Consider the following 14,301-nt stretch of genomic DNA (forward strand, 5'->3'; position numbering starts at 1 on the left):
TGTACATAGCAAAATTGGTCTACATTAAAAACACCTAATAGGATTCACCCGTAAAGCATTCATCCAGCAAAAAAGAGTATCTGAACGAGAGATCGTGAGATCGCCCATCGCAGCGCGTGGCCTCGGCCTTCGACGTCTCCGCGCTAGTCAGGAAGGACGAAGAAGACGGAAGATCACGAAGAAGCTTCAGAGAACGGTTAGAGGAGGGATAAAAGTGTGAGAGGCTAGAAATAGCAGGAGAGGGTCGTCGGAACGGGGCTGCGGCGTTACTTTATGCGGCGATCGGACTGCACGAGGCTGCGCACGCGCACAGGAACCTTTGGTGGCTGATCTTGCGCCCTATGCACCCCGTCTACGGGGTGCGTCCGTGCCGGCGACGCTCTTCATGGACGGCAGATAGTTTCCACGGCACTCGACGAACGCCGTCTCATCTCCAACCTCGCCTCTCTCGTCGAATCGCACCGATATTGCTGCTGTGACCTGACCCTCATCGGCCAGATGTCCTGATCGATGTCCATCGACCGTTCACCCACGTCCAGCTGCGTCCAAACAAGGTTCGATGTCGTGGGTACGCGTCAGGATTGCGAGGATGCTGCGTTGAGACGAAGCGCAAACCAACGTGGCAAGTTGAAGAAATATATCCTCACGTAGGGCTAGGCTGAACCTTCTACACAGATTCCATCAATGGCTCTGACGAAGGATAGTGGAATATTTGGGGTTTCTTGTCATCGAACGTTCAAGATGGAACAAAAGCTTGGTTCAACAAAAATTGTCAAGAAACAGGGCAGTTTAAATTCCATTCGCTGGAAAGCCATGATTCTCATTTCCCCGGTGAAGAGACTGTGTTAAGCATACATAAGTAATAGATGACAGGGCTGTGCTTATGAATGTGAATCAATGTACACAACAGGGAAGTTGGCTCCTAGGCGTTTTCAAGCAAAAGTAAACACCCAAAAGTAGAGTTATAGAAAACAAGACTGTCGATCAGTGCGGTCAGTGTCCGAAACTTCAGTCACACCTTCCAAGGCAGTGTATTTCTTACGAATCAAGGAACCCCATCTAAGGATCTAAATCATCTCGTCAGTTCCACCATAAAGTGTTCCTTCGAATCAACCAGCAGCAAAGAATTTCGAGAACTGTCGTTTTAACGAAGAAATCGCTCAAGGAGTGAATTTTCAAGATTTCTGGGCCAGAAAAGGCAGCAGCGTTCTTGTCAGGCAGATTCGGGCAATTCGACGAGTAACTGGGGAAACTTCGTTCAGGATTGAAATGCTTCGCGAAACGGCCGTGGGATATTGAAGGCTGCCACGATACGAGACTAGCAAGGTAAGTGGGAAGTTGCGAAGGAGTTTCGAAGAAAGTTTTTCGAACGGTTCCTCGAATCAATGCGCCACTGCCGGAGACATGTGCGCTCGCCGTGGATCCGGGACACGTTCGCGATTTTTATCGTCAGTTACCGCAGTTCCGGTGCGCTTCACCTTTTAATCTGGCAAATGAAAGATCTACTAATTTTATATTTCGAAATGAAAACACTTTAAGTACATACTTATGAAATAAAAAAATCCCAAGGGTACCATTGCTAACCTAGGTAGGTAGGCTGGGGCTTCTGATCTATAAAGCAACTGACGCTGCTAGATTTCTGTTCTAGCTTACCTATATAATATATGTATACAAAATAACAAAGAAGGGAATTAAATTATTTGCAAAAATGATACGAATATGTGACTGAATTACAAAACTGGAGATACGTACTTGTTGACAGTAAAAAGATTGTATTCTAGGTTAAATGCCATTCTTGTCCTATTTCATTCATACGTCCTCTAAAATGCAGGTAGAAATTTGACGAAAATCGAACCAAGATTAGGATGATTGGGTTTTTGACCAAGCTTTCGAACGTGGTTCTAAAAGTCATTCGATGAAAGCCGATGAAAGGGAATTTCGCTGACGAATCGACGGACATAAAACGTGCCGGAACAGCCAACAAAGACACGAGGGACATTTATCGGAAGCTATTAACACTATGAACAGGACATCGACGAAATTACTTCACCCGACGAGGCCTCCTCGAGCGTGAAAAGTTAAACGATCCGTTCGAATCCAATTCACGACAAATGTTCTCTAGATTCACCAAATTTTAACTAAATTTGTCAGTTTTGACGTGGTAAAAAGTGATAAAAGACAAATTCCAATTCAAAATTTTGATTCATAAAAGATGGAAGATTTAACTAAGACGAAAACAATATTAAAAATCATTGGAGAAATATACCAGCGATTTAAAAAGTAGATTGAAAATTTAGACATAATAGATATACATATATGAGGTGCCACCACAGCAATGAGAAAATATATAAGACTAATTATAAAACATATTCATTTATAAAATACTTATATTTCTAATTACAATTTTATTTTATAGGAAAAATGCCATATGAACGGTAGTATGATTTTAATCAGCAGCTACAGGTGTATTAGTCAACAATATAATTCGCAGACATAGCATACCTATACCAGATATACTCTGTCTACTTATTTATACTTGATCAAAAGCAAATATTCATTAAGATTTTTGTTCAATATTCCAGAAATGAAATACGCATATTAATCTCGCAATATTCTTTAAAATACACAAAATATATTATCTATAAAAAGCATCAAGCATCGTATAAATTTGCAATTCAATCTTCACAGAAATACGATTCAATTTAAATTCCATTTATGACATACAACATGATTTATGGTTTGCTTGATCATACGTATAGTATGTTTCTAACATAATCCAATATAAATTCAATTACTATATTGAATCGCACATCGATCATTATTTTTCTCTGCCTTTATCAAATTTTCATTAAATTATACGTTTTTGATCACTGTTTGAACATCAGATTTTCTAGGTCACCTTATATGCACGAGACGAAGAACGAGATCAGAATGATTTCCCGTAAGGGCTGTTCTTCTGTACAGTTATGTCATTCGATCGGCAACAGCGAGACGCGTCTGTCGATTCGTCAGTGAAATTCGCTTTTACTCGGCGTAAAGGCGCAGGCGTCACTTCCACATAGATAATTCATAATGACGAAGCTCCGGCTATGGTTGTCATTCCCGCGCACGGAAACCTCTTCCTCTCAGCCCTTCTTCCCATCGACCCTTTTCTTTTCGTTATTTCCTCTCCCTCTTGGCTTCGTTCGTTCACGTTGCTCCTGTCTTACCGCGACTCTTTCACCCCTCTTACCACCACCTCGAACATACTTGTAATTCCGAGAACGTATAACGAATCTTTTAACGTAACTGGTCCCATGCGTATTCTACGCATGAGGCACACAAATGACGCCCTTTGTTTTCCCCTTGGTTTACTATTATTGTACCACGAGGACAATTTAGGAAATTTGAGGTTCATTTTCGGTTAGGGAACGACGAGATTACGTGGGACAGTTACAGGTTGATATCACGCAAATGTGGTATAAAGTGAGGTTTCTACTCTTTGTTGAGTCCTGTATTTGAATATTTGAAAACTACTTGATCATTCAAATAGTTAGTATAATTTGAATATTTTCTAAATATAGGGTTATCCAGTTATGGTTACACAGGGTATGCCTAAATTGACAGTACAAATGGAAAAGTAATAAGTGGTAAAAAAATGAGCGGAAAATATAATGAGTGGACATTTTAATATTGTGCTACGTTTTCGAGAAAATTAAGTTTCAATTAATTGCTAAACGAAACCCTAAATTGCGTTTGGGGTTGTTGTTTTAGAGTTATTAATTGTGACAAAAACGTCTAAATTTCACGTGTTGTGTATCTTGATCTATTCTACTATCAGTGTGTATTAGTAAAATAAGTCCTGAATCAAGCATATTTCACGCATCTCTTAGATATTTCAACAATTAGTAACTTGAAAACAAAGTCTGAAGCCCAATTTCGTCTATCTGTATCTTCATTTTATTTTAACATGTGGAATCACTTTTAAAAATTTCTAACACTTGTCGAATACCTCGTATATAGAGTACACCTGAACCAGAACTAGTGGTGCAAACAGAAAGGTAATAATTCTACGTGAAAAAATAAATGAAAAACATAGAATAAAATTTTTTTATGTCGTGCTACGTTCTCGAGAAAATAGCGTCCGAATAATGGTCAGATGCAAACGTACGGAAGTATAATTTTGGATGCTTAAGGGGTATACGGGGTAAGGGGAATACTCACGGTCTGACCACTGACTTTCTCCACTGTAAGCTAGAAAAATTCCCCCCTTTCCATTTACCCCAGAAGTATCTAAAACTGTACTTCGATAGTACTCGGCTAAAATTCAACCAATTTTCTCAAAAAACGAAGCACGGTTTCAAATAATTTTATTCCATATGTGTTACTTCTTTTGTTGTGTAGAATCACTAAGCTTCAGCTTGTATTATATTACCGATTCTGAAACACTCTGTATTATAGCGCAGGGAAAGGCTTCAAAAAAATATGCAGAAAACGACGACTAATTTTTGCACTTTTGTAGAATCTACATAAAGAATGTGACTACTGTGCAGTAGGAAATGTCCTTCAGAGCTGTACGAACTATTCGGACTTAGATTTCTATCTATTTTATGAAACAAGATCTATATATAATGTTTGCGAAATCGTGATATAACCAGTAGAGTGATAATTCCTTTATAAAACTGAGTCGGAAATAGAGAATGAAGTTTTTTCGTACACGGTTTTACCTTAAAATTTAATTTCTTCCAAAATAAAGCACTCTCTGAAAAACTGTATTCTATATTTTCTATTCGGGGACTAACTGTCAAAAATTCGAATATTTTCATGATTCTAATATTTTTATAGAATATCGAAAAAATGATTGACAGTTTATGGGGATTTTGCTCATCTGACTCTGCAAAATGAGATTATACTGTCCTCGATAATAATATCACTGGTGTAATTTTCAGATAAATTGTATCAACTTTTTACTCTACAGAATGTGTGTTTATTCTGTTATTATCAGAATCTCGTTTTTTACATTTTACGAAACCGTCTATATGTGATAATAAATACACTCTTGTTTGATTTATCAAATAATAAAAGTGATAATTATGTTATATTCTACACTATAAAACCTCAGCTACTCAAAATAAATTATACCATACAGCTCTTGGATAACAGAATACATCGGATTCGATGGCAAAAAAACTGTTTACGTTGAAACATTTCATTAATATTAATATAAATGCAAAATGCTTTAAAACAGCATTTAGTAAATTTTTTCGGTTTCTTAATTTTACAGCTAGCTAAACAAATATTCTGTAAAAGAGTGTTCCAATAGTTCATCGCATTGTTAATTAATATTCTCACTATTGAGGTTTTACCGTATTCTTGAAAAAGTAAATCGTACAGGGCAGAAAGAAAATACAAATTCAGACAATTTCGCAGAAAAAAATTCAGGTATAAATTGATACAAACACTTATTTATGAAATAATAACAATATCTACACAAAATATGTGACACATTTTACGAATTTTAAGGAGTAATTCTACCTACCAAAATAAAACGAAAGTCAAGAATGACAATACTGCGTTTGAAATTTCATTTTCAAGTTACTAACTTTTAAAAGTACACAGAAAACGCGTCTGACAGGGGATTATCTCGTACTACTGCCAACGGCTTATTCTACTAGCTCCGTTGCGAATCACCTAAGTAACGTCTGCTGGAAGAAGAATAAGTCCTCGCGTCAGACACATTTCACGCATATTTTCAACAATTAGTAACGGCTAGGAAACGGAGTCTCAAATGCAATATCTATATTTTCTATTTTCATTTTATTCTGGGACATGGAACCCTACTAAACGTGTAGTTAAGTACCATGTATTAGATTTTTCTATATTCATCTTTAAAAATGTTAATGATCAACAAACATATAGTTGCTAGTAAATGTATTTTTTGAGAAACAAATTGAATGCAGAAATACTCGGCGATATGGTTCCTTTTAATTTCAATTCCAGCTTTTTAATAATTATGAAAGAATTATTTCTACACTGATGTATTTCATATTTCACTTTCAAGTCATCATTATTTTGTGATAAAGTATTTTGTAAGAAAATATGATTAACAATTGAAGATCTCCAAGCAATGCACTTTCTAGCTGTTCTTGTTTTTTTGGTTTTACACAGCCAATAAAAAAGTATCTCGCATCTTAAGACAAATACATTTATTAAATTAATCATACCTAATATGATATTGTTAGTAATGTATCTGTATTAAAGTGTAAAATAATTTTTGTCTAATTTTATAGTTTGCGTGAAATAAATCACAGACTTCATATTGGTAGAGACATCTTTACTAATTGTTAACGTTGCAATACTACTCTTCACTACAAATATGGACAAATCTGATGCCCCATTGTAATGCATAATACTAATATGTTAGCGATAGCTTATTTTCGAAGAGTTTCGAAGGCAGTTAGCCAGGCTATTTGACTTTAGAAGGATTTATTATAGGGACTCAGGGTGCATAGCCATGGAAGAGGTCATGAATGAAACTAAACAGTCCCGTTGGCGATCAATGGCTAATGCCTATGTTGGGCCTTCAAGCTATCGGGTGTCACGTGACTGTTTGGAAGAAGAGCGAGTGTTTAAAGATGGCAACCGGCCCGGCGCCATATTGCTAAAAAATAGGAATATTGTTTCTGAAGAATGTGGCCAAGAGGAGAGCTTTTGGTAAGAGGATTGTGATAAATTCCACGGCATTTACCCCAGACTCGTCGATTGGAAACATATCTAAAAAGAATTTCTAATAAGTAATAAATATGTATCAAAAATGTGTAGATGATTTCTACTCTCTACTACATTATTGTAAATATAGACATTAGTGGACAGTGAAGATAACATTAAGAAACATTAACTTAGCTTCTTAACAATAATTTAGTCTCCCATAAAAAAAACTTATGAACACACATCAATAACAAATCTGTATACATACAGCATTTCCTTCTTATTGCATTCTCTATAATTTGAAATTGTTAGAGTGGAAAAATTTTATTTGCAAGCACTGCCATTTACCATTTTTGAGAAGACTAAAGTACTATTCTACAAGCATGAGTTAACCACGATAATAAATCTCACGCTATAAATTCGCCATTAAGTAATAAGCCTATATCATGGAAATACTGTAATGATTTATACCTAACCCAGGCAGACACATCACTTACTATGGTACATATTTATCTTAGGTATTAAAATGTAAAAACTAATTCATTTCCATCCTACACTTTTTCCTAAACAAATCCCTCAACTTGTATTTTCCTTTCAGACCTCGAGATAGACATATATGTATAATTCCTTGAAATCTACGTGCTTCATTTCGATCTTTAGATCATCCTATCCTTTCTCCTTCTTTCATTTTATTAATTCAAACCGTCTGGCGCGAAATACGAAACGCGAAAGATATGTCGAAGCAGAGGAGCTTAATTAAGCTCCGCGTCTGACGCTGCAGACGGCTGCGGCGAGAAACGAGGGTTGCTGTGGAGGGGCAGGGGTGGAAAAACAGGGCGTGCGCGAGAGCCGGAAGAAAACATCGTGGTCGGGGTGTTATTCGAAATGCTCGGGGCGATAAGTTTCCGGAAAGGAGAGTTTCACGAGCCCCGGAGTACATAAACGTCGCTAATAAAGGCTTCAAAGGACCAAGAAAGACGGCAAGGATACTCACCTAAAGTCTACCCTTAATCCCTCTTCTTCTAGCTGGACGAGAAAGAAAGGCGTAAGAGCACGGAGATAGGAGGGGGTGAAAGTGAAAAAGGAAAGCCCCATTTACCAGGGAGACCCTTAGGATTACAACCTCTCGAAAGCATTCAGCCAGCGCTGTTTTTTAACCTGACGAGAAAAAAAGGCAAAGGAAGAAATTGGATAGGAGGAAATTCGAATTGCCTCTCGTTCGCGCCATTTTGTGGCGAACACTTCGGAATGCGGAAATTTCCGCACGAGAGATGAGAGAAAGAAACCACGTTAATATCGTCCAGCGTAATTGGATGAAGTAGATAAATACGTGGAATGATACAAGGTTCAACAAATTAATCCTCTGGTAGAACAATTTTCACTTAACACTCTTGACGAGAGAGCCAAGCTGTTTACCGTTCGTTTCGACAAGCTCGGGTGCAAAGGAATCTCTAAAAGATTCTGCGGTTTTAGAGAATTCGATTTGTCTCCGAAGCGACAAAAGCTTCTCGGAACTTAGAACCCTCGAAAACCTTGATGATAAAAATGTAGGGGGGTTGCAGATTTTTCTGTGAATTCTTTGAATTTCGGGGAAGGGCGCAGATTTCAAATAGAAAATGAAAATAATAGCCTCTAATATATAATTTTAACTTGATGAACTATTTGATTTCGACGCCATTATTATTAAAAATTATAATCAAAGTCATAAAAATGACAAACAAATTTAAATATAACATTTAAAATTATATTGTTTCTAATCATCTTTATATATATATATATTTTATAGTACCTTGTTCTGTTTTATAACTTCTAGTGATATCCGTTGGATATTTCTTTCAATATCACTTGCAATTGCATAAAATGTAACATGACAGTCTAGGTGTCAATAAATCATTTCTGAAAAGACGTTCCTGTTTCTGAAACTTTATTCACAAATACGTTTGTTTGGATTCTATTTGTAACAAAAAATAAATTACCTAGAATTTTTATTTCATTCCTTAATCAATTCAATTATGAAATAACTTTTGTTAAAATTTTAATCTCTATAAATCAATAAATTACTTTCATTCATCTATTCTTATGTTTTATCGTAACAGTATTATTATTATTATACATGTAATAACTATATATTAATATTTATTTCATTTAATCCCACCACGCATACACTGCTAACACTTATTTATTCTATTCTGAATATGTTTTCATTATTAGAGGTAGGAATAAGTAAGACATTTTAAGAAGTAAAAATTAAAAAGTGATAACCTGATTTATAATTGGATTTAAGTGAGCACATATTAAAGAATATTTACATAAGTATAGTACATACAGTAAACATGTGTGACTGTAACAAAAAATGATATAAATTGTAGTTTCAAAAAAATTGATGGGTTTACGTGATCTAACTGTTCGTCCTTGTATGAGAAGCTTTTGAGCTGAGAAAGGGTTTATTCGAAAGAAAAAAGTTCAATGCAGCGCTGTCAACTTGTGATGTAACGAGATTCTGCTAATATTTAGTAATACGAGTATTATAAAGCAGAGCAAAAATCAATCGTTCACAGTCGTGAAATACAAGCAATTTTATGTAATTTAGATAGTGTTTTGAACAAAATCACGAGTTAACTACGCTCCATTGAACTTTTTTCTTTCGAATGAACCCTTTCCCAGCTCAAAAGCTTCTCATATAAAGACGAAAAATTAGCTCCCGTAAACTCATATATCAGCATTACTTTTTGCTGGGTTATCGATAAAACAGAGTAAAACATGTGACAAGTTTAGTTGGGCTTGTGCAAACGAGGCGGTACCTAATTACGAAGGCTGCCGATGTGCAATCGGAATCTGTGATATCCAAATTGGCGACGTGCATTACTAAAAATTTCCCTCTTCGTTACACACACTACCGTGCCAGCTGAGTGTACGTGAATTCGGTATTTCAGACCACTTCAGACAGCTTCGGAAAGTTAAAAGAGAAGCCCAATTTAAAGTGAAGTTTACTCTCTCGCTCTTGAAACTCAAACGCTATCCAAGTCGCGGGCAAGAGTTACGAGCCACGCGCGATCTTTTGGATGATCCAAATATTTTCACTTTCCAACTTACAATTAGAAAGAGACTCTTCAGTGTGACCCTCAGAGAGTTGTATGAAATTCTGAGGGATGAATCTAGAAATTAAACGATGACATTTTGTGAAATATCTCGTGCTAATGCGTATTTCTTAGTAACAATTAAAACAAATCTATACGCAGACTGGAGTACGAACTGTAATAACATTAGCACCGCTTATACTTTCATACATGTATGAGTCCCAGGAGTAATGAAATACACATATATCAGACGAATCTTTAAACTAAAACTAAGTACCATGTACAAAGATTATATTCGTTACTTTCAGTTTCATCCAATCACCCTCTTCTCAATTGTACCATACGCCCTGCCACAACCTATACATATGTTGAGGAGTTAATAGTATCCCGAAATGAGCGGTTAGGTAATTGCGAATGGTAATTTAATTGTAAGTGACAGGTCCCAGGTTCGATACCTAGTATACAGACTACTCTTTCTTTCTTTTTTTAAATACTTAAATTGCATATAACAGTATTTTACAAACATTGTAATCTTTTTACACAAATTTTGATTCGTAAATAAATATTTAACAGATATATTTGAACTTTTTTCTACTTTTTTCTTTGTGTTTTATCGAGGAATTTCCACTGCTTAGGTGCAGTGTCGAAACAGACACAACGCAACGTCTCCGTGTATATGTGATTTATTGTATTTGTTTTCTCATGTGTTGTGTATGGTTGTGTGCGGTTGTGTGCGTTGAACAAAGCGGCTAACCGCGACATCAAACGCGTTATTTTAATTCTCCATAAAACCTACATACGCACCTACATGCATTGTATACATGTAATATATATTCTTATGTTATAGAAAAATTCAAATATATTTTTTAGATACGTATTCAAGAATGAAAATTTGTACAAAACAACTGCAGTATTTATGAAATAATGCTATATGATAGAGATTTGTCCCACATTTGAAATACGCGCGGTACTGGAGACGCACGAGGCGTGTGCAAGTGTAGCGCCAGTGGTGTCTGTCGGTCGTAATTTGTTTTCTGTCTGTTAGATTCGATTGCGTAGTTCTGAACGATACAGCGTGTATTAACATACGATGTAAAGTCGAAGTGAATAAATATATTTTGTTTATTGATCCACAAAATCACCATCAAGGTTATGGGTCCAGGCAATGATTCCACTGCGCAAAAATCAGGGCAAGTGAGTACGAAGTAAAGAAAGATTACCCACGTGAAAAGGGCTATATAAGTAAGGTTATGTTCGTACAACCACGTGCTTGATAGACGAACGAGTGAAAGTAAAAACGCAATGGCTAATTCGAGTCAGATCGTGGATCGAATTGATAAATTAAACGGAAACAATTATCGTTCGTGGAAATACAACACAAAAATGGCTTTAGTTCAACGCGAATTGTGGCAACACGTAACCGGCGAAGCTGGTCAGCCGCCGGCAGACAATGCAGAGGCGAGAGAAAGATTTAACCGAAAAGAAGAGAAAGCTTTGGCCACGATAGCACTTAGCATCGAACCAGAACACCAGATTCATATTATGGACTGCGAAAAGCCATCTGAGGCTTGGCAAACTTTGGCGAAAGTCTTTGAGCCAAAATCCCGGCCAAGAATACTACAGCTTAAGAAACAAATGGTCTCAATAAAACTTGAGACAGATGAAACCATGACGTCATATCTATCAAGAATGAAAATATGCAGCGACAGCCTGAAGGAGGCTGGTTACGACATAAGTGATGACGATTTGGCATATTCGATGCTGTGCGGTTTGCCAGACAGTTATGAGGGAATTGTGATGGCATTGGCAAACCTTGATGACGAGAAATTCAAGTCATCAGAAGTAAAAGGAATGCTACTTAGCGAGTACGAGAGGAGGACAGCGAAGGAGTCTACGTATACAGAAAAACGGAAGGAAGCATACCACCAGGTTAAGGGAACGTTGCATAAGCAGATTGAACAGAAGAAGGATGAAAGGAAGTGCTTCGCCTGCGGAAAACAAGGACACATTGCTACCAACTGTAGGTTAAAAGATAAAAATAAAAGGGCGAATTGGAAAAGTGGTACGTCGAGTCAATGTAAGTACAAAGATGCGTTCTTGCTAGAATTAAATAATGTACAGCTTGATAATTCATGGTTAGTAGACAGTGGTGCGACACATCACATATGCAAAAACAAAAGCTGGTTTAGTAATTATAAACCTATAGTAGATGAAACCATTTACTCAGCGGATAGCAGTGCGCAAAATAGTTTAAAGGCAGTAGGTATTGGCGACATTGACATAGAAACCTACGTAGGCAATAAGACGTTCAGTATTACATTGTATAATGTGTATTATGTTCCTAATGTGAGAAGAAATTTGTTATCTGCGTCACAAATAGAGAGTAGGCAGAAAAGACTGATTATAGATAATCATAAGTTACAAATATTAAATAAAAGGACTAATATGATAGTGGGGGAGGCCATTTGCAAGAATGGGTTATACATAGTTAGAGCTAAGGTCATTAGAAATAGTTCAAATCCAGCTGAGACACATATTACTTGCAATAATAAATTGAATGATAGTGATAAATGGCATAGAAGGTTCTGTCATGTGAACGTGGGAAATATTAATGAGCTATCTAGTAAGGATTTAGTTAGAGGACTAGAAAAGGTAAAAATCAAGGATGTCCATTGTGATGGTTGTAGTGTAGGAAAATCTACAAAAGCACCTTGTAGAAACATAGGGATTAGACAGACGAAGAATGTATTAGAACTAATCCACTCAGACTTATGTGGACCTTTACCTGTAAAGTCAATAGGGGGCTCGAGGTACTTTCTCACAATCACGGATGATTACTCAAGAAAAATAACAGTCTATTGTTTAAAAACTAAAGATGAAGTAATGAGCTACATACAAAGATATATTGTTAGAGTAGAGAGAGAGACAGATAGAAAGGTAAAAAGAATAAGAACAGATAATGGTCTAGAATTCTGTAATAAAGATATGACTACATTTCTTGACAGTTTGGGAATAAAGCATGAGCGCTCGAACGCGTATACTCCACAGATGAATGGGGTAGCAGAACGAGTCAATAGGACGTTGCTTGATCTTGTGCGTGCAATGCTGAAAACAGCAAAATTACCTGATAAGTTCTGGGCGGAAGCTTTATTAACCGCATGCTATATTAAAAATAGAACAATACATGCAGCAATTGGCAATAATGTTCCAGAAGGCATATGGACTGGAAATAAACCAAGCGTAAAGCACATAAGGATTTTTGGATGTTTAGCGTATGTGCACCTTCCAAAGCATGGCAAACTCAACTCGAGGGCAAAAGAGTGCATATTTGTAGGCTATTCGAATCAGACTAGAGGATATAGATTATGGGATTCATCAAAAGATGATATTATACATTCAAAACATGTAGAGTTTGTGGAGGAGATATGTGGATTCGATTATATTTACAGGAAGAACACATATGAGGCAGTAAGTGACTTCGGGGAAACTATAGTTGATACAAGGAATGAAGCAGAATTAGAAAAGGTAGAAGAAGATACAGAACCAGGTGAAGACAAAAATACGAGTAACTCGTTAACGAACGAAACTCAGGAAGTGGAATATAACAATGAAAAGACTGATGTTGATTACGATGCTAGTTTCCAAGAAGTACCCTATAAGGAAACACCTATTCGCACTGGGCGACGGGGAAAGGTAGTGAGAAATCCTTGGGGCTGTAAAGGTAAGCCTAAGAACGTAGAGATCAACCTAGCTGAGGTAATAGAACCATTAACGTTTGAACATGCGATGTCTTTACCTCAATGCGAGGAGTGGAAAGTAGCCATGGATGAGGAACTTCAAAGTTTAGAGAATAGGGATACTTGGGAAATTGTTGATAAAGTCGAACACATGCAATGTATTGGAAGCAAATGGGTTTATAAAGTTAAGACAGACCCGGCAGGAAACATCATTAGATATAAAGCGAGGTTAGTAGCACAGGGCTTCGGTCAGAAAAAGAACGTAGACTATTTTGAATCTTATGCCCCAGTCGCAAGTATTTCAACAATTAGATTGTTACTAGCAATGTCCATGTGTCAAGGTTGGAAAGTACACCATTTAGATGTTAAGTGCGCATACCTATACGGAGAGTTAACCGAAGAGATTTACATGAGATTGCCGCCAGGATATAATGGTTTAGATACCAAAGTGGCGAAATTGAAGAAACCAATTTATGGATTGAAACAATCGGGTCGGAATTGGAACAATGCAATCGATATGTTTCTAGTCGAAAATGGTTTCCAAAGATTAGTAAGTAATAATTGCGTATACACGTATTGTGATCTCATACTAACTATTTACGTAGATGACATTGTATTGTTTAGTAAAAATGCGAGTACGTTAGAAAAGGTGAAAGTACTATTAATGTCAAAGTATGAAATAAGAGATTTAGGTTTAGCATCTTATTTACTAGGAATAAGTATAAGTTACACTACTAACCAAACCATGAAATTATCGCAAGAGCTGTACATACAAAAACTGTTAGACGAGTATAATGTGA

General features: G+C 36.6%; 1 protein-coding gene across 1 annotated transcript in view; it reads left to right on the forward strand.

Moving 5' to 3' along the window:
• The first annotated feature begins 412 nt into the window (after positions 1 to 412).
• The window catches only part of LOC143177176 (TWiK family of potassium channels protein 18), a 53,315-nt gene continuing 39,426 nt past the window's right edge, over positions 413 to 14,301 (forward strand). Inside the window, exon 1 of the mRNA XM_076374988.1 lies at positions 413 to 1,326. The gene's annotated coding sequence lies outside the window, so the exon portion shown is untranslated. The remainder of the gene's footprint in view (positions 1,327 to 14,301) is intronic.

This window comes from Calliopsis andreniformis, chromosome 3 (genome assembly GCF_051401765.1).
Source record: "Calliopsis andreniformis isolate RMS-2024a chromosome 3, iyCalAndr_principal, whole genome shotgun sequence".
Taxonomy (NCBI): domain Eukaryota; kingdom Metazoa; phylum Arthropoda; class Insecta; order Hymenoptera; family Andrenidae; genus Calliopsis; species Calliopsis andreniformis.